A 22,023-nucleotide genomic window follows, 5' to 3' on the forward strand; every position below is an offset into this window, starting at 1 on the left:
GCTCGAGAAAATGAAAGCAAGAAAAAAGGAAAGAAGCTACGCGTCTTCAGCCCGACCGTACGCGCGGCGCGGTTTGTAGCGCGTACAGCACAGAGGCCGGCGTTCAGCTTCAGCGAACAGCACGCGGTGCCCTGGGGAAAACCCACGTGAACGAGCTGCAAAGTGACAGACGGATGGAAGCGCGCCCGTGGAGAAAACTAAAATAAAAAGGAAGTGAAAGAGAAAAAAAGGAAGGCCAGCAGGCGTCATGTCACCGCGACTTGTTCGAAGAAAGCAGACACGTCCCCGAGCTTTTTGAAACACCGATAAGGCCGAGCCGCTCTATCAGCGAAAATTGCGGCCCCGGGCTGAGCGCATGTCGCCGATGCTGCAAGTGTTCAGCTTAATCAGCGCAAGCTAGCACAAGTCAGAAGTTTCACCGCGAATGCACTCTAAAAAAAAATTTTTTTTTACACCCTTTGGGGCGTATCTTGTGCACGATGACCGTCTTCTGCCTTGCTTGCGTTGCCCTTCTTGAAAAATCTGCACTCGCTACTTTTCTATGAAGAATGCTATGCTAAGGCGGTTCTTAAAGGAAGCTATCTCACGCTGATCATGTGCAAGGCCTGTCTCCTTCTGACGCGTGCTCCAACCCAGCCAATCGGAACTTCAGCAGCAGATGAAGTCTCCCCCCACCTCCCGGAAGTATTGAGCGCGCAACGTCAAAGAACGGAAAATCGTTCAAGATAGACTATTACTGTTTCAGGACAAGACAAGCTACAAAGGGCGCAGTTTTTTTTTTTTTTTTTTTGAAGAGATTCGTAGTCAGCCTCGAGACCGAACAGCAGTGGTATACACGTGGACATCGTCAAATTCCGGCATATTATAGAATTCTGTAATGGCGACATTTTTAGCCAATCCGAGATGGCTCAGTAGCCCTCTCGACCAATCAGAGCTGACAAGGTGGCGAATTTTACAATATGGCGGAATTGTACCATGTTCAGAACAGCATCACGAGGAGCGAGTTTGGTTTGTTTCGGTCTGCTTTGGTCTGGTTTGGTTTTCTTCCTTCACCGATGGCGACGCTCTCACTGCGAAAGATTGAACCTATGAGCCCTATGTCATTAGAGAAGACGTTTAGTCTTCACACACACACACACACACACACACACACACACACACACACACACACACACACACACACACACAAAGCAACAACAGAAATATTGGTTAATAATCAATTAAGGAATAAAGGAATTAAGGAATAACAAACACTGAAGTTCGCCTGCTTCGAGAGCTTTCGCTGTGCCAAAACGGCCTAAATACGAATATAAGATTCCCTGGACAAGAACGGAAGCGTGCAGATGAAGATGAAAACGGATAACAAGGCGGTCAAGGAAGGGAACAAGAGGAAGATAGAAGAAAGAGATGAAATATGGCGATTTATATCAAATATGGCAAATATGCTTTGAGGCAATGACAACAACAACAACAAATGTGGCGATCAAGTTACCGTAATAAATGCTCGAAGGCTCCCAGCTTTCGGGGAGTTCTGCACTTCGGCACAGTCGGCTACGGACTTGGGGACATGTGGGTGACGTTCTACGTGACACAGCGAGGAGGCCAGCCAATCATCACAGGCTACAAGCCGGATGGGGGAGGACCTCTCTCGTGCACAAGTCGAGATGACCACCCCGCGGCTCTGCTCGACGTCATCGTCACCAGGGCCGTTACTACAGTGGAAGATGTCATCGCTAACGGTGCTGCAAAAATCAACGTGGAACTGAGTGAACTCACCCTTTTGGACACGCCATGAACTGCAACGCAACCGCAAGCGCGCCTTCGTTTCCCGTTAATCGCTCAGACGCATTCGGAGAGCTTGCCACAATGCAAATGCAACAAAACTCAGCAGCAGGAAGCACTTATAACGGATTCTGCAAATTACAGGAGAGTTGAATTACCAGCGGAACCTGAGCGATTCGACGGTGCTTCGTCCAGCGCCACTATACGTGGCTGTAGACTATAATATGAGTACGCTTGCGAACACAATAACTGGGGCGTCATCGACATTGATCGAGTGTTTCACCTGCGGAAGTATACCGTGGAGGAAATACTAAAGAATGGTTCGACCTTCGCATCTCAGAGAGCACAAGAAGCAGCCGTGGAAAGCCAATTCTGTTGCAGAGAGAGCCGTACGAGACCTGAAGACATTCTTGGCTCTCTGCCCCGACTTCAAAGGCGGCTGAAAGTGCGCGTTAGAAACAGCTGTTTCTCATCATAACCGTTCCTACACTGCTGAATTAGGATGCAGCCCTCATTTCGGCGCTTTTGGCAGATCTGTGTGGCTTGCAGCCTATGAGGAACTACAGGGATTATCGACAAGGTTACACTCCGGGAAAAGCCGCCGTCTACAGAGCAACGACGGAGATCTCCCCATGCTATGGAAAGAAACTTTGATGAACGAAATCGCTCCAAGATACAGGATGTAACTCCTGGAGACACGATTTTGGTGAAAAAGGGCCTTGATTTTCAAGGACTCCATTCTCCGGCCCATATCTTGCTACCAAAAACAGCGAGGCAGCAAGGGATCCCAAAAACTGTTTATTACGAAGAACCGAGAGGAAAGAATGAGAGAAGAAGCTTCCATCCAAAACATTAATCCGCACCATCCACGGAAGGATGACGACAGAAGGTGGGGAGGTTATAACATTCCCTGTTATAAGAATACAGGATGCGCGAATGACGGAAGACGGAATGACGGAGTACTACGAATAATCAGAAGAAACTAGGGGGGAAATGCAGCGGATCCAACGAGTTGGAATCCATATACAGCGAAGCTTTGTGTGGGTGCATAAAGAGCGGAAACACGAGTTGAAACACACACACACACAAGCGCGGAAGCACACATATTACGCCGTGCATTTCGTTGAGCGGAGTTGCTGACTATACTAGCAAGTACGATGGTCGTCTTGAACGCATCGTGGTTTCAGCGGTAGCATGCACGTGTGTAAGTAGCGCAATTCAAACTCATTCTATCCGCAAGAAGCCTTTACTTCCTCATTGTACCGTGCAGCTATCCGCGGATGTGCAAAGGCGAGCTTTCTGGTTCTTTTTATTTTCTTTCCCCCGCACGACCGGCGTCGCCGCAGAGACCAGAGCCATCTGGTGGCGATGCAAGGAAGCCGGCGGCGGTGACGCGCGCCTCCTCCGCTGTGATTGGCCGGCCTATTCGCCAAGAGAACAGCCAGGCCTCAGCACTCACGGTCACCAAACCCGGTGAGATTCGCAAAAAAGAAAAAAAAAAAAGCTTCGCTTTTAACATCACTCGCCTGTATTTGTACACTATACCAAGTTCTTGCTGCTAACCGCGCGGTGCTACTGCGGCGACACTGACACAGCGCGTGCTCAATATCATGCCGTACCTATAGCATTTCGGGCAACCAAAAGCCGCTAAATAAACCCCTTAAATCCAAGAAGCCACACGAAACACATTTAACCGGACGACTGTTCTTTCCATTGAAGTCTATCCCCACGACAATCCGACTTTCCGCCACCAACACACCCTGACGAGGCAAAAAGCAAGGAATGTACTGCAAGGTATCGCTTGATAAAGAAGCTGATGATAACCTCTCTTGTTACTTCGTAACGGACACAAATAGCGTGTTTCCGACGTCTGAGGAACCAATAAGTATGTTTAACATGGCAAAGCATATTAAAATCAACCAATCAACGATATCATGAGCTGGGAAATCGCCAAGACAACCCTCCGCCGTCATATAATAACAATAATAATAATAATAATAATAATAATAATAATAATAATAATAATAATAATAATAATAATAATAATAATAATAATAAAATTTGGGGCTATTAACGACCCAAGTCCGCTTTATTCTTTTCTTACTATCTTACGAATTTTCGGCCTTGTTTGCTTCTCGGTGTAGTCTTTCATGTGCCAATTTGTGTGCATCTCGTAATATGAATAACGTTTCGAATGTTGACACTTCACTGCCTCGTTCTGCAAGGAGGCGAAGCCAGTCAAGCTGCACGTTTAAATCGCAGTTTTTTTTTTTTTCCTGCGCACTCTGCGCACTCTAAATTTCCTGTACCAGACCGGAGGCCGAATTTACAAGTGCCCAATCGGCGCACACTAAGCGTCCCGTACCACCACGCAGATCGAATTTACAAGTTTCCAATCGGCGCACAATAAGCGTCCCGTACCAGCCCGCAGATCGAATTTACAAGTTCCCAATCGGCGCACACTAAGCGTCCCGTACCAGCCCGCAGATCGAATTTACAAGTTCCCAATCGGCGCACACTAAGCGTCCCGTACCACCCCGCAGATCGAATTTACAAGTTCCCAATCGGCGCACACTAAGCGTCCCGTACCAGCCCGCAGATCGAATTTACAAGTTCCCAATCGGCGCACACTAAGCGTCCCGTACCACCCCGCAGATCGAATTTACAAGTTCCCAATCGGCGCACACTAAGCGTCCCGTACCAGCCCGCAGACCGAATTTACAAGTTCCCAATCGGCGCACACTAAGCGTCCCGTACCAGCCCGCAGATCGAATTTACAAGTTCACAATCGGCGCACGCGAAGCGTCCTGTACGCAAGGGCACAAATGACACACTTTTCTTTTCCACGTCCCCGCACACTTCATCCGGCCGGCCACCCCCAATCTCGTGGTCACGTGAACGGCCGACATCCCAGCGAAAGCGACAACGCCGGCGGACATAATATATTATGGCGGTGTTTTATCTCCGCCTCCGCGGAGAAATTGCGCAATACCCCCCTGGTATCAGCTGGCGAGCCTGATACGACTCGCAAGTTTCGCAGTCGCGGTTTAGAAGAGTGGGCGCCTGTCGTTGCGCCATCGCCGTGATCTCGTTTTCGGCCAAGCCGCAGACCGGCGGCGTATATATATATATGTATATGAAGCGGGAGAAAGTTAACTATACAAGCTCGATAGGTGATAGCAAGTGTTCGAACAATACCTGGAGCCAACGTTTCGAGACAAGGGTTGACTTTTATTCTTCGGAGCGACTCGGGAATTACGAGTCGATCGACCCATGCAGAAACATTGATTGCTGAAAAGTTCCTTGTTCCATGATAACGTCTGATCATTCCGGGTCTCCGTCGTCCTGGGGGAGGAGTTTTTCTCTTGCTTGAAATAAGCTGGAGAGGGGTGCCTGCAGACACTACGTGAAGCTGGCGCACGCGGGTACGGTATAACAGGAAATGTTCCTAACCTCTGATGATTGATTGTCCTGAACACACACACACCTCGAGGAATTCTTCCACGGTCACGGTGCACAAGGCCAGGTCTGAAGTTACGACACAGGCCATGAAGCGCACGTGCAAAAAATGAAAAGAACGGATGCCTCCCTAGGCGTAGACTGCCAAGTGACTTTACATAGAAATGGCGCGAAAAACATAAGAGCGATGAAAAGGCTGCTCGCACAGATGAAGAAGAAGAAGAAGAAGAACTGGTCGGACCAAGGCAAGCAACGTTAATTCGAAATTCGGGCGGGCTTGAACAACACGAGCGACTGCTCGTAATTCTTCGTCCATGTTGCACTGCTTGTGACGAAGCAAGGTTACGCAGTTTTCGACGTGTCCAGGCAGACAAGGCGCTCACACGTGGGCTGACCGAGCTGCGCGCGTAAATTTCGCGTGAGCGCACGTTAAGCGAGAACGGCGGCTCAAAGAACTCAACGAGGCAACCGCTCTTTGGCGTAAACACAAGACGACATAACCGCGACGAAACGAACGTAAACTGCACGCATGCACGACTGCAGCGCACTCAAGCGGGAAAAAAGGGCAACGTTCGCGACGTCCGACGTACGGCGCGGGCTACAAACACTTCGACGAAGTGTCAGCACAAGCGCACTGCGGTCTTAATGCGATTAGCATCCTTAGGATACTTCACGCACACTGCGCGGTGGCCTATGTATATGCGTCTCTAATTGTATTACTGCCAACTTGTGTCAGTGCGTATGTGACGCTCTTCAATGGCAGTAATAATAATAATAATAATAATAACAATAATAATAATAATAATAATAATAATTTAAAATTTCCCCGGTGCTCGGATGAATCGAGCCCGAGTCGTATATAAATTCAGACAATCTTGTCTCAATATTATGGGCAGGCGAATATTTGAAGTTTCGAATCGACTATTAAACTCTAACTATTCGAAAATAAACTGCTCGGTATTTTTGAATATCGAAACTAACCAAAGATTTAGCATTAACCGACTGTCAAACTTCTGGTTACTGTTCGCCGTCTGCTAGACAAAGTATCGCAGATTATCAGAAGTGAGACAAGTTTTCGAAACAATGAAGAAACAAAAATGCGCATAATGGAAGATTTGCTTGTGGTTTCGCGGCCGAGGCCTTCATGACAACTCTGTGACTCTTGCTTGTAGTCTGTCATTTAGTGCTTATGGCAGTCTAGTCATGTGGTAGTTTTATCTTTTTAAGCTGCAACCAGTGATGTTTTCCTTCCAACGGGTCCCATTAAATGTGTCTACGGTACACAGTTCCTTCAGCAGCTTTTTCTCTTCGTCCACAACTTGTCGTTTTCTTTTCCGGCAACCGTTTATTTAGTGTTTTTTTGGAAAGCTAGCCTTACAGCACTCATTTATTCTCGAAAAGCTTGTTCGCAACCAAGGTATAAAGACGTTGAGACATTAATCCTGCACTTTTGTTTTAATGAAAATGACTAATATTGCGTTTAAAACTGATCCCTATCGTCCTCGATAGTTAGCTGTCTTTTTTTCCCATAAGTCGTACAGGCGTGGTACCTGATTAATGGAACGAAATATTCCTGTTGTAAAGATACATGCGTTTGGCATTTCACTGTTCGATATTCAATTCAATATTCGGTACTTGCTATTCGTATTCCATTCGTACTCGAAAACGTTGGTATTCCTCCGCCTCTACTGAATATATATACTCGGCACCAGTACACACGCACCACGGGCGGACTTCGTGGCGGCAACGCCAGATGGCGCAGCGTGTCTAGTGAGAAGCGCGGGAGAGAAGCCCGACTGCGTGTACACGTCTCGCGAGGTGCATTCGATTCAACCAAGTTTATCTGCACCTTGTGCTCCTACAGGCCCTCGATTCTACGACGTACAGCGCGGCGAGCCGCGAGCTCTGCACCAGCGCATTCGATTGCACAAGGTGGTGCAAAGTAAGGTGCAGTATAAGACGCCGTAGCAGTGCAGTGCCCCGTTGAACCTTGCAGCGGATGGGTCCCGCTCGGTGCAAAACAACCAGCAACGCCAGTACATTTTCGTTTGTGTGCCGTGCACCTTTTTCTGAATCGAACAAACTTGTGCACGACGCTTCCGGCGTTGTTCATATATATATATATATATACACGGTGGGCCGCTACACTGCGTCAGTGCTAAGCGCACTAACGTCGACTTTCATTGTGAGACAAGTTCTGCCGTTATTCTTTTTACAATGCACGTACAGTGTACAATGTTTTGTGCGTTTTTTGTGAACTAGCAGAATAAGTGGCCCGTGGAAATTATCGGGCATATAAGTACAAGACAACTGCGCTTACTACACATATATCTTTGGACTACGCAGACCGCCACGCCAAAGATTTCGTCACTTCGTCCGATTAATATTTTTGCAGTATCCAGGAAGAGCTGATGCTGGCCCTTCTTTCCGTACATTTCGGCGCGAACGCGTTCGCGGAGAGCGCGCGACAATAAATTTTCCGGTAATTCGGCGACGAAGATCGTTTCACTGGTGCCAGCCTGCCGATACAGCCACACCAGATGTGTATATATATACTGATGAGATTAACGAGGTTTACGAAACACGCGGAAGGCGTAAGTTTTTAATTAGCTTCTCATTAGTCTTATCTCATCAGTGAGCTCTTTTGGCAAGCCTGCAGAAGGAGCACAAAAAAAAAAAAAGAAAAGAAGAAAAGGAAGCAATTTCGCCAAAGTCAAACGTTGAAGAGACGAACGCAAGGGAGGAAGGAGCCGCCGGCTCATTTTCCCTCTCCAGCAGGGCAAACAACACCCTCGGGAGGCGTAACAGAAAGGAATTAGAAAGCAGTTTTTCTTTCTCCTAATTGCCTCGCGAGTGTTCGCGCGCACACGTGTTTACTGCGCATGCGCACACACTCGCGGATGCACACGCCAGCGAGACGGTGTCGCTGAGCCAGACGGAACGCGTAATCTGTTTTCTATATTTTTTTCAAGCGTGAGAAACGTCGCACGGCGCGCAGCCTGCATGGACGGCGCGGCGGTGAGTTATGACGCGAGCGAGGGTGTAAATCGCGCAGCCCGCGGGCACCAGGGGTGTTGGGTCAGCCAGAGCAATTAAGCTGATAACCGGGACCCGAGGTGAGCATGGACCATGCTCCCCTCTTCTACTCGACTACTTCTTCACGTGACCAACTGCTCACGCGCTTTCCCTCGCCCCCTCCTCCTCCTCCTCTCTTCAGCCAAGGCCCAGAAAGAGAGCGTGCGGGCCTTGTTTAAAAAAAAGAACTTCATATTCATTAACTCCTGGAAACCAACGCCGCCGATCGCGCGCTCCCACGAAAGAGGAAAGAACGCTTGTTGCCAAAGTCTCTGGCGAAGAAGGTGCGGGCAGCGTTATTAAAGCATAACTCGGTGCCGAAGGAGAAAGAAAAAAAAACTGAAAAAAAAGGGGAGGGGGTGGCACACAGACCAGGAGGAGGCAAGCGCGGTTGACAAGATCTGACAAGGTCACGGCGTGCGCCGCAATCGGGCAGCGGTCGGACGGCGAGGACTGCCGACCGATCCGGTCGCGGGCATGCGAATCACGCAACCTTTTCTCTTTCGCTCGGCTGACCCGCAGGAGCAGCAGGAGGCACCGCCGGTCGACTTCAGCGCGCCGCGACCAGTGGCCTTGGCGAGAAGTCAGACCCTTGCCGAAGCGAGCGCGGGTTGGGACGCCGAGCGAGCGCGCGCTTAGCCACCCCTAGGGAAAGGGAGAGTGCGGGGCCCACGCGCGAGGAGGAGATTCGAGGAGGGGTGGTGGAAAATATTGAACAACGTGCAACGCCGTAACTGTCTCTCCGTAGAGGAACACCTCAACCATACGCGAGTGACGACGATGCGGTGGGAATTGCTCGGACGCAAAGCCAATAGGGAGTTTTAGAAAATAATAGACAATTTTAGATTACATAAGGCACATAAGGCGTTGGGGGGAGGGGGGGGGGGACGCAAACGCTATACTGCACGCCCTTTGCGTCCCTTTCGCATTCTCTTTGCGCTATTTGCTATCTCCCGGCGATTTGCGTGCCCGCAGCCCTCGGGCACCCTTACGTGTTAGGGAGTATTTAGGAACCGTCCCCAAGCGCACCCAAAGCACCCAAACTCCGTTGTACGCCTTTCGCGTTATTTTGTGCTCTCTTCGTTTCCCTCTGCGCGTCTGTGGCCGATGGCGTCAACTAACTCTGGGTACCCTATTTCTAAAACTCGCTAATTCCCGAGCGGCTTTGCGTACCCGCAAGCTTACCCAAAACTCGTTCCCCAAAACCCGAGAAAACACAAAACCCATGAGGACCCAAAACAAATTAGAAGGTTCGTTTGTACTCGGCGTCTCCTAACATTGGCTCCCTCATTACTAAAACTCCCTATAAAGATACCACACAACCACTGACGACGACAAGTGTTGTGGGCATGGCGACGCGCGAAGCTGCTCGTGGAGTCTCGTTGTCGTCGCTGGTAAACAGCACATATGGACCGAGTGGCGTAATGCCACCGTAAAAGGAAAAGCAACGGCGGAAACGACAAGGTTAATGGAGCAAGGGCTCAAGTGAGACCACAGGCCGCATGTATACGTAAGCTGCTCGCGGGTATAATCGCATATGTGGGGGCTTCGAGGACGATGGGAGAGTGCAGAGGCAGCGACCAATCGGGGAGGAGGATGTGCTGCATAATCGCGAGGGCCCGCGCGCACAACGACATTATGGGCCGTGTACGTCTGAGGAAAAGGGTTCTGCTTAAATTGAGGACGACGCAACGAGCTATGGAAAGAAGAATGACAGGTGTAACGTGAAGGGATAAGAAAAAAGCAGATTGGGTGAGGGAACAAACGCGAGTTAATGACAACTTGGTTGAAATCAAGAAAAAGAAATGGGCATGGGCAGGACATGTAATGAGGAGGGAAGATAACCGATGGTCATTAAGGGTTACGGACTGGTTTCCAAGGGAAGGGAAGCGTAGCAGGGGGCGGCAGTAAGTTAGGTGGGCGGATGAGATTAAGAAGTTTGCAGGGACGACATGGCCACAATTAGTACAGAACCGGGGTAGTTGAAGTATGGGAGAGTCCTTTGCCCTGCAGTGGGCGTAACCAGGCTGATGATGATGATAATGACGTCTGAGGCCGCCGCACGTTGCCTAAGTATTCGGCACCGACAGCCAAAACGCCAATTAAAGATTCAATGGTCGAAAACCAAACATCCTTGCGACGAAGTCCGAAACTGAAGTAAGCCCAAAGGAAAGACTATAAGCAACTCGACGCCATGTTGGCGAAATGAGGTTTCCGGTATTCTTTCGTATCTTAAAGAGGAGTGGCCCCAGGTGAATGAACTACAGGCAAGCAAGCAACTCGAACCTACAAATTTTGTCTAAGGAACGGATAACTTCGTTTTTTTAATGCGCCACAGAAATAAAAATGGTGTCTGCAACCGTATCAGTAAGTTCGGATTCAACGTGTCTTGCATGGCGGCAGCACATATTCTCTTTTTCATAATTGCGCCCATTTTCACACGGTATCTCCGTTTCAGAGGTTTCACAAACCAACCCTTCCTTACCGCCTTATAGTTTACCATTCCCGATCTTTCCGGACATGTGTCGTTAGAATGTGGCCTCCCAGAAGATGCGCCAGTGCGATCTCGGAGGCCACAGTCAGACATACATAGGCCGGCCTTGCTTTTCTTTTTCTAAAAATTTAGTCTCCATTGCTTTTGTGCCTGTGCTATTTCTTTTGTCGCACTCCCGTGACGCATGCAGCGGCGTACAGAGCGTTTGTCAAAAGTATGCGAAGCGGGATTATATCCGCGAGACATACGACACGCGAGGGAGCGCGAAATGCGATCTCTGGAACGTTGGAAAGGTGAGCGGCACGTGCACATTTCTCTCAAAAAAAGAAAAGAAAACCCGTCTACACCCGCATATGCTTGCGCACTGTTCTCACAATAAGGCATCGATGCTCCCGCGACGGAGTTTGGACGTTGACAGTGGCATTACTTCAAAGCTGCCCGCCGGCCATTCCCTGCCCGCGACGTTCTTCCTTCCTCCAGGTGCGCAAACATTCCTTTCCCGCACGCTTTTCAACTGCCCGCTCCCTTCTCCGCGCGTACGCGTTATGTATTGTCGCACCTTGTGTAAGCGCACGCTTCACTGGTCGCGCGATACAGGTTAATGACCGCCGACGAAATCTACTAAACCGGATTCCATTCAGGCCGAGTATTGTTTAACACCGCATAGCCCAACTTATCATATTCGATAACGCCGAGTTTGATAACCCAAAGTGCTTATTGACGCGCGGGAAGCAACGCAAGAGCCATAGTAGCGGTTATGACACGCTGGAGCGTTTCTGGTTATAACGTCCCTGTTTTATTCTCTCTTTTACAGCGAAGCTGTTAGCCTCTAGAAGGTCGGGAGTTTTCGTGGCGTGCTCACCCTGAACATGGCAGCTAGAAATGGGGATTGCGTTTGAGTTTCCGCGTAAACAGAATAATGTTTTCTCGTATCTTCGAATTACAGTTCGATGTTATCACGTCTGCAGGTTGCTTTTAAGTCGTGCTTTACGAATTTTTCTGACACATTTTATTTTGAGAAATTCAATTACTTCAATGGCCCACTTGCACCAGGCGAAGGGCATGCGAAAATAAGGAGGATGTAGTATGCTGTGCCAACTGTACCGCCACTATGGTACAAACACTCAAGACACAGTTTGACTGTGCGCTCACGTAAATGGGTTAATTCACATGAAGTTGGCGAAAGATGTGAAATGTGGTCAATGCTGAGAAACATTTAATTATAAACTAAACGCCGCTTGCCAGTTGCGTCTATCAGAAACATTGGGGTTTTAGTTTATGTTAAGTAGCACCATTTAAAATTTCATACGCATGCTTTTCAACGAACTAACAAAATGACTAGTTCATGTTCTGTTAACACGGAGGCGGCGTGTAATTATTGGAAACAAGGTTGGATGTTTTGTCGTATATTCGAATAACAATCCGAATGCGGCATATGGGTCCGATCTGCATAACATTTTTTGGTTTAATTGTTCCCCGTCTTCCTTATTATTTAATTTATATAAATTACAGCTTTAAGTTACCTTCGGCGTTGAAAGAATCAGCTAGTCCGAATGTGAAAAGGCAACGCAACCCCCCGATTTTCCAAAACGGTATCAGACCTCAAGACTGTGCTTTGCCCACAGAAAACGCAGCTTTGACGAAACCAAGCTGCAGGTGAGCTTCGGTATGTCTTCACAGAAGTAGCGACAAATGGATGCGCATAACCTCCCTTGGAATTAAATTTAAACAAAAAAAGGGGGGGAGGGGGGAGTCGTTGACTCACCGAACCTCGGGGGTGGTCGAGGCACTTATTATTAGCCGAAGTCCCTTGAGGAATTTTACCGGGGCAATTTACCGGCTATGCGAACCTTTTTTTTAATTGACTAATCCAAAAAGGAAAAGTTGTTAAGATGACAAAAAAAAAGGAAGTGGCTAAACTTGGCAACGTTTTCGATAAATGTACCAATGATGGATGAGAAGCAAGGCGACAGCGGACGCATTGGTGGGAGTGTGTGGGGATGGGGGGTGGGGGGGTGGGTCAGTGTACTCCGCACGAGTGCGCGCACGTTGCGCGTGTCTCGGGTGCAGAGCGTAAACGGGTTTTGGCTGACGAGAATAAATTGGTCGCCCCTGTGTATACGGCGGCTTTCTTCATCTCGTCTGGACGCTTCTTCCACGAAGCCGCGCGACAACGTCACAGGAAGCGACCTCTCGGCGTTCGACGACTCACACTCGGAAAAAAAGCGACGGAGCTACAGATTACACGAACCGGACGCAACCGATGGGCTCCGCGGCGGCCCGCTGTATGCGTGTACAGTCGACCAAAAAGATTTACGGACCGCGGGATCTCTGAAGACGTTCGAATTTCGAGCAGCCTGTAACGGAAGTCAGTAAAAGCGAACATCACAGGGTTGTTCACAGTTACTGTAGCAAAGGCTGTAAATGCGAATACTAGGCTGGGCTGTGAGGCTCTCTAGCATCTCGCGTTCCGTAAAATATTGTGGTTGACTGTACGTACAGTACGTACGTATGTATGTATGTATGTATGTATGTATGTATGTATGTATGTATGTATGTATGTATGTATGTATGTATGTATGTATGTATGTATGTATGTATGTATGTATGTATGTATGTATGTCGAGTGAGCTCCTGAAAAGCACACTGCGATGTGGTGAACGCGGTGCGAATAATTGATTCTGCACCTCAAAGATGTACAACATAATGCCAACGCATCTCCCTCGCATTTACCGCTAAATCACTACAGAATCTTCTTTTTCTGTCTAATCTAGCATCCGCTCTGAAGCGTGCTGAGGGGGGAAGGACAATTCCTCAAAAACCACTGAGAAACCAACCAACCAACCAACCAACCAACCGACCCACCATTTAGCATCAACCGACTGTTAAACTTCTGGTTACTGTTCGCCGTCTGTTCGCCGACGGTGGGCCAGCCGGCCTACCGCGGTGGCTTATTTTCCCACGGTCTCATCACTTAATGAACAATAACGACAACAACCGCCACAGAATCATCCGACGTTACAGCTAAGTCAAGCCCACCGCAGTCTACGCCAAACCTCCCTTCCTGTGACCGTTCCGATGGATCCACTCGACCTGTGCATCTATCCTCAGGATGACCGACCACCGATTGTCCGCTCCGCGCTCTTCATTTTCAACAAATGTTCTCGTTCTCTCTATGACGCTGCCTCCTCACAATCTCCGCCTGTAAGAGAAGGACATGCAAACGAGACCGCTCTGCCCCCCCCCCCCTCCCCGGGAGGGCCGCCGGTGGCACGCTGCCGAAAGCAAGCCGCGGTGAGGGCGAGAGAGAACGCAGACGCGAAAGCTGTCGAAGCGGCCCGGCCGGCAACACCGGCAACGCAACGTCGCTAGCGCGCGCGGTCGCCAGGGCGACAAAGGCGCTGATGGATGACACGCACGTGGAAGAGCACAAAAAAGCGCGACCGGGGTGAGGCGATGGAGCACAGCTGCAGCACCGACGCTCGCGTTGAGCTGAGGACGGGCCCGCGGACGAGTGCCTCGGCCGCCCAGAACCTTGAGCACCGCGGCTGCAGCTGAGACCATCGGCGCGGCATCAACAGTCCGCAACTCGGCGAGGAACGGCGTCGGGATGAAAGATGCCGAGCCTATACAAGCCCCATGCTATAGAGCGTACAGGCGACAGCTAGCGCGTGCGCTACGCAAGCTGGAGAGGTGGTGGAGGTTGATGATCGATGTTGTCACATACAGGCGGTGTCTGTACGTCTTTTCTTTCGGTGTCGTAAATACGTCACCGCAAGTCGATCAGTCCAGTATAGCTCGCTGACACTTCCTGGCGCACAATCCGCGGTCCTCCCGAGAAAAACTGTTCGACACGTTCACGGGGGAAACATCTTTTTTTTTTTTTCTCATGCGGTCGCGAAGCATCTTCCTTTAATTAAGAACAGAAGCACTTTCAGGACTAGATAAAAATGTTCTGTACCGCCCACTTCGCTGCGTGCGATGCAATGTGGAGAATCAGCACCGTCGATGCAGGAGAGTGTATAGGCTGATCTGCATAGGAGGTGGGTGGCTTCCATGCGGCTAAGTCGCTTGACTGACGCGGCGGTTTCAAATTTGAAGTACGAAAGTGCGGCCACGAAGTGTCATACCTACCAGCGTACACACTACACTGCTATGAGCGCTATCGCCCGCTATACAGCCTCTCAAAGGCACGCGTTGTTGATAGCACCAGCAGCGCCCGCGCCTTTCCACACGGGTCTCGGTCCATTCCTCCTCGCGCCTTACGTCGTAAAGGACCGCACGTTTACTACACCGCCACGTTGTGTGCCCGCTATCGCAGCGGGCCACGCAACACATGGGCCATAACGACACACACACGCACATGCACACACACGGACACGTACTACACGCACACACACGCACGCACACACGCACAGACATCGCGGCGACAACAAAGACTTCCTCCGTGACTGCGACTCCTGAGCCCGACGGACACGGTGGGTCATACAGTGGCGAGGTTCTTTGCTGGTACGGGCACGACTGACATGAGTGACGCCATGACTGATGACAAACGCTTGAAGGTGCATCACGGCAACGCGCAAAGACACCGACCACCCGCAATCACGTCGATGCGAAGAAGATACGTTACGCGTGTGCAAGGAAAGCTCGGGAGATTTTTTCTTTTTTTTAATAAATGTTTCTCCTGCTCCTCTGGAGATTTATGCGTGTCGTAACCCCGATCTGATATCGCGAGGCATGGCGCGCAGGGCCCGCGGGGTATGCTCCGGATTAATTTTGATTACCTGGAGTTAATCTTTAGCCCTGTGATGACAATGCATAATACGTATACGCCGACTTTGTGACGCCTCGAAATGCTGTTTAGTGCGCGGGAAATTTAACGCAAGGCGCCTGGATACGTTTAAAAATTATGCTGGAGTCGAGTTTAAGTTGTGGACATATAGTTCAACGAAACAAGTACTAATTAATTAGTTACTGTATCAATTAGATTACAACGTAAAACAACATTTTATTGCTTTTTTTTGGAAAGATGTACGTACACCCCGTGGCCAGAAATAAAGGTAAATAATTTGTTTCGATTTTTTTCTTGACGCGCCCATGTACCGTGCACTGGGTGCAAGTTAAGGAACCCCCCAGGTGGTCGAAATTTATCATGGAGTCCCCCACTACGGCGTGCCTCATAATCATAACGTCGTTTTGGCCATTATAACCCCAGAATTTAATTAATTGTAATTAATATTACCTTAAAGACATCTTATGTATATATAGAATACATGTATACACGCGGACATGTGTATACAAGCAGTTTGAAAATAAATATTTCACTACAATCAACAGTAAACAAAAAGAAACATGCAAAACAGGTGACAGAGTACAGTCAACGGTACTCTATTGTAAAGAAAAGAACCAAGAACATGGCAGCCCCTTACCCGCCACATCAAATAGTTCTCGAACCATCATTTAAATGCATTACGATCTGATCTCATCTGTGGAAATTGCCGCATCGAAATTGCTTAAAGACAGCCAGGGCGTTAATTGGATCGAATGGAACGGCACGAGAATCAATGGAAGTGAGCGGCTATCAACTATTTGACCGATAACGAAACGCTCGCTTCACCCCTTTTCGGCGAGAAAACCTCGAGTGACCATGCATCCTGGATTCGACGCACTTACGATAGGGGCCCAATACATATCGGCTACATGCTGCTGCATGGTACGCCCTCGAGTTCGATAAAGTCAAGCTGGAAATCGCGCTTTGTCAATTGCGATCGCCGCCTTAAGGCTACGGTGAGCAAAACAAACTTCAAACAACAGTACATGATAAAAGCTGATAAAAAAAGAAAGCATGACAGTGCGAGCGCTGCAGACCCTTCTCGATATTGCCCGATTCAGGAGTGGTGCAGCAGCCGGTGGCACAGATACCACTGTCAACTGTCCATCGCTGGTTGAAAGTAACAAAAACAGATCCCCACTACATGTTCGAATGTCCTGTAAAGCGAAGTTTTCGTGAAGTGGTTACTTAAAAGCTATAAAACCAGAAGCGACGCATGCACTTGTGTTTACATTGTAATCTGGATGCAACGTGCTGTCTCACTGGATATTTACGTTTAAGCATCGTACCGGTCACAATCTAGGCCGAGGTGTGCGAACAGCAGTTATGCAAAACGCATGCTGCGAGACATGATGTCACAGTGGTGACAAGAGATCGAAGGCGATGTTCGTCGAGGGAAGGATGGTGCAGACAGACGTATGCTGACAGAGGTGTACGAAGGCGAAAGCCAGAGGTAAAACTCGCTTTTTTTTTTCACGTTTCATTCCTGCCTGCACGGCCTAATGGAAACTGGCACATGCTCACATGCTCTCGCGAGCATGTTCTACGCGACGCTGCCCCGGTCAGGAAGCTCTGGGAGGCTTCGCTTCTAAGAAAGCTACGGGCGAAGCACTGATGAGGGTTTTTGTATGCTCATCCTTACACCCGCGCTCTGCCGCCCACGTGACACACGCGACCACGGATTACGCCGTCAAGAAGGTCGGCCCAGTTCTGGGCTGGATCACCTCCAGGATCGGTCCGAAGTTGACATCTACAAATGCCTCTAGGAACGGCCCATTTTTTACTCGACGAGAAGACAACCGAGCAGATACGCCAAACCAAGGGGGTGTTAGGCAAAATAACATTCGCTCTAATAAACGAATCACACGCTTCAAGGCGGGCACTTGCTGTGATGAGGGTATTTAGGTACCGTTTGTTTAATTGCGTGATTCCACATACAGAACATATCCCATCGCCGGTACATCTGTAGGGAATGTACAGATGACTATATATGAGCTTATTCGTGGGGTATCACCACCATTCCGTCATCGATACTCGCTGGGAAAAACAGTTACTCACGCCAGACACCTCACGCGCTCACCACGTGTCTCGGCCAATCAGCTGGTTTAAGGTTAGAAAGGCCGTTAATAACCGACGACCACGGAAAGTGGCAGAAGTGGCAAGGAAGCTTTCGCTGAATGACACAGCTTCCTCTCCACAGGCTAGCTACAGCTGTCAAGTAGTCGCTTTAACTCGCGTTTGTGAAACTACAAGGTATACTGACGGCGCTCAGCTTCGGACATGCCTATATACGTATATAGATATGCCCATAGTGCACGGGTAACCCGCCGCCTCAATGGGCATCAATCCGAAAAGTTTGTAGATGCGTCCTACTTGTTTCGATCGAGCTTGAAACATGCATTCAGATCTACTTCAATGGGAATCGGTTGTCTGCTGAAGATATATTACTACAGAACGTGCTATACTTAGTGCTGTGTACTTCACCAGGCACGACTCGGTCACTTAGGAGCAAGTGGTCTGCTTCCGAAACAGCAGCTTAAGAAAAAAAAAATTAACATTGAAATTCCTAGTCAGCTCCGCATCAAGAACAATTAGAACTTTCTCACCTAAATTTACGTTTTGCCAGAGAGATCTAAATAAACTTTATTACTGCGTACTACTGTACTGTACAAAACACAACAAAGCGTCGAGTTACAACTTAATTATAGTATAGTAAGTATTCAGCATTAGGTTTGCAGAATTATCCGCAACTAAAAAGTTGCTCCAGCGTATTAAAAACGGTATACAACAAATATAAGATATACAGGCGTAAAAATTTTAGGTATAAAACTCAGTAAAGCATATACGGTATACGTTGGTCGTTACAGGGCTTTAAATAAACTGGTATATAGTTCCCCTCTAAGCATCCCCGCGTGAAACTCTCCACCGTCGGTACGACACCCGAAGTTCTTACGCTTGGTTTGCAGCTGACGTCACGGGAGACAGACACGCAAGTTCGACGCACTTATCATACATGTGGCGTTGTATTTGACAACCAGGGGCCTTTCGGTGCTATATAGCACGAGCTGCTGGCGTCTCGCGATGAAGCGATCGTGAAATGACGTCGGTGCAATCCAGCTGTGTACGTCAATTCGCGCGGGTAAAGGGGGGTTGCGTGAGCGAGTCGATCGAGGCAAAGCCGACTCGGCCGCGGGCGACGACGCTCGCTCATTCTGCGTCGACCACAGCCGCGATTTCGTCGGTAAATGGTGTGCTGGCACACCTATACACCGCGCGACTTTGACACACGACAGGAAACAAACATCGCGCGCGGCATTCCACCTATAGCTTTTCTCTTCGAACCGTTTCTAGCTATGCGGTAGGTAAGTCCGCGGCCTGCTGCATGCTATCAAAAGTGACGTAGTATAGACATCGTGACGTGACCACTGTTTTCCCATCATATAGGCTAATTCCCACCGTCATTTGCGCCGCGTTCCTGACTGCGCTTCCAGCAATGAGTGCTTTCGGAACACCGTCATATTCAGCCCTATTGTCGGATTCAGCCACGTTGGAATTTCGAGCCAATCAGAGACGTCGCACGTAGTGGCCATGCAAGTCAATCCGGACAGACAATATGGCTAATTCAACAATATGGCGGGATTTATATATATAATAAGATGCCAAGAAATAAAGACACTAAGGACAGCATAGGGAAATTACTTGTACTTGCTAATTGAGTTTTAAAAAAACGATAAATTAATGGAAATGAAAGTGGACGAAAAAAAAAATAACGCTAGCCGCAGGTGGGAAACGAACACACGAATTCGCATTACGCGTGCGATGGTCTTACCAATTGAGCTACCGCGGCGACGTTGTTACGCGATAGAGTTAAGGGCCCCGTGTCGCACAAAATCCGGCGTCGGACGTCGCTTCGGCGAAAGTAATTTTGAACAATATTCCGAACCACGCATACCCAACCACTCTTCTACCACCAAAGTTGCTCATACCTTGTCTTTCATTCTTTACAAAGTTATTCCTCGGAATTTCGAGAACGGCCGTCCACAAACAAATGTAATGTGTGTGTGTGTGTGTGCGTGTGCGTGTGTGTGTGTGTGTGTGTGTGTGCGTGTGTGTGTGTGTGTGTGTGTGTGTGTGTGTGTGTGTGTGTGTGTGTGTGTGTGTGTGTGTGTGTGTGTGTGTGTGTGTGTGTGTGTGTGTGTGTGTGTGTGTGTGTGTGTGTGTGTGTGTGTGTGTGTGTGTGTGTGTGTGTGTGTGTGTGTGTGTGTGTGTGTGTGTGTGTGTGTGTGTTTGTGTGTGTGAGAGAGAGTATTCCAAGAACCCTCTGGCTTGGGCGGCCTCCTAGGCCCGGGCGACGAGACTGCGTTGGCCGTCCGGGTCATCAGAGGAAAGCTTGGCCTGAGGACGACGCAACGAGCTATGGACGCAGCCGCCCGCTCACCCTCTAGCTCTACAAGACCGCACCTCCCCCCCACGCCCCTACAAGACCGCACCCCCCCTCCACCCCCCTCACTTCCTACAAGATGGATTATATCCCGACAGACACTCAGCCAGTCCATTGCAGCCACGCCTCGGGGGTGCGGCGGGGAGGAGGGGGGAGGTTATTCTGTAAGTGTCCACTGAGTGGACATGTCGATTTCTTATGCTGCTGAAGTTCTGATTGGCTGATATGGGGTACGCGTCAAAATGAGAGAGGCGTCCCCAGCCAAGAACTCTGACATGTCCACCTTGTGAATAAACGTTTTGTACTACTACTACAATCCAAACGCAGAGAGAGCGTGGAAAACGCTGCGACGTGTTGTCTTTTCGCGATTTTGATGTGTAACTGTGAAAACGGCTCTATTCCGAGTCATTTACGCGCTACTGTCGGGCACGACGTCTGTCTCTACGTATGTAGTTCTCCCTCTCTCTCTTTCTCTCTCTAACGCGTTAAAAACGCCTGCTTTTAGCACACTCGACAACGAGCCCCAAGCCGCGATCGACGAAATGTCGAGCAAGCTGGCAACGCACCCAGCGACGCTCCGCGGCGTTTCCCTGCACTTGTATCGGACGCCGCGGGGTGGTGGTGGTGGTGGTGGTAACCGAGGGGCACCTGAGCGGATCCACAAGTGCCAAGGTCGCGAGCTGAATCTCTTTCCAGCTGAGAAGCGAGCGCGGCAGCTGAAGAAAAACGGCAGCCTTTACACGCTTCTAAAGCGTGAGGACCACGTGATTCACTGTTTGAGCAACGCATCTCATTCAATTAAAGCAGCTGTCAGGCGCGACGCACTTCTCGGGCGACATCGGCGTCAACACACAAACGGAAAGGAGAAGGGAGAGAAAGAGAAATAAATAAATAAAAGCTAAGAAAGAAGATAAATAAAAATGAGAGAGGAATAAATCCGTCGCAGACATCGAGAGACAGCACCGTTGCGTAAACCTCGCGCGGAAACCCTCCTGGGTTGACGCGCATCCAAGGCTCCTCTGGTAGGCTTCCTCGAAAGAAAGAAAGAAAGAAAGAAAGAAAGCGGACGACTGAGAAAGGCTGAATGACGTCACGCGAGAGAAAGCGGGAAGAAGGCGGGTCTGGCGAGGGCGCGCGCGCATTTCGAGCAGCTGTTTACATCACTGTGTATAACGCTCGTCCCAGGTAACGTTAGGCAAGTTTATCAGCGAAGAAAGGTCTGACGACCGAAGAGCTTAAGCATTAAAATCGCATCTCGCACCCTGTTTCCTTAATCTTTTTTTTTTATTTTTATTTTCTTTCTTTCTTTTCCTTGAGCAGCTTGACTAACGTTGGATGGGACACCTTATAAACTCCGTTTCACGCTTAGCGCAGGTAACGCTGCGAAAGCTGCGCAAGTAGCCCGGCCATGCAAGAGGTGTTACTCCGAGCGTTTCGCAATTCAGTTGTTGATCTGCGACGTGTTCTACGGAACAACTGCATGGTGTATTAAAAACTACGAACCTACCTGTCTCCTTCGCATTTTATTTCAAGGAGATCGTATCTGGAACATTCGCGAAATACAATGTAACACTGAGGTCCTGGAAAAGGTCACTTTTTCCCTCATAAAGTTAGTCCGAAGGACAAACTACCCCAAGAAGTTATTGGTCGCACGTCTGAGACGCAATTTCGCAGTGTATTTATGGATCGATAATGTACATACATACTGTAACTATCCCACTGACATGCATTGTTTTGTTTGTACTCAGGTTGTTCGTTCTCACTTTTAACTTTGTCTATATTCTCATTCCCCTCCGCTGTAAATTCTTACTGGCGCTGCAGATATTGTAAATAAATAAATAAATAAATAAATAAATAAACTTGTGAACGCAAGCTTACGTCAAATCGCACATCATTTCTGCACAACTGTGCTGCCACCAAAAAAAAAAAAAATCGCTGTTG

At 49.0% G+C, this 22,023-nt stretch overlaps 1 protein-coding gene across 2 annotated transcripts in view; it reads right to left on the minus strand.

Annotated features, from left to right (window-relative positions):
- LOC126533476 (hypoxia-inducible factor 1-alpha-like) overlaps positions 1-22,023 on the minus strand; it is a 236,005-nt gene that overhangs the window by 127,215 nt on the left and 86,767 nt on the right. Inside the window, exon 1 of one of the 2 annotated variants that reach the window (XM_055071933.2) lies at positions 1,493-1,698. The exons of the other annotated variant lie outside the window; for it this stretch is intronic. The gene's annotated coding sequence lies outside the window, so the exon portion shown is untranslated. Of the gene's footprint in view, positions 1-1,492; positions 1,699-22,023 lie in introns of those variants that run through there. 2 annotated transcript variants of the gene reach the window in all.

This window comes from Dermacentor andersoni, chromosome 7, assembly GCF_023375885.2.
Source record: "Dermacentor andersoni chromosome 7, qqDerAnde1_hic_scaffold, whole genome shotgun sequence".
NCBI lineage: Eukaryota > Metazoa > Arthropoda > Arachnida > Ixodida > Ixodidae > Dermacentor > Dermacentor andersoni.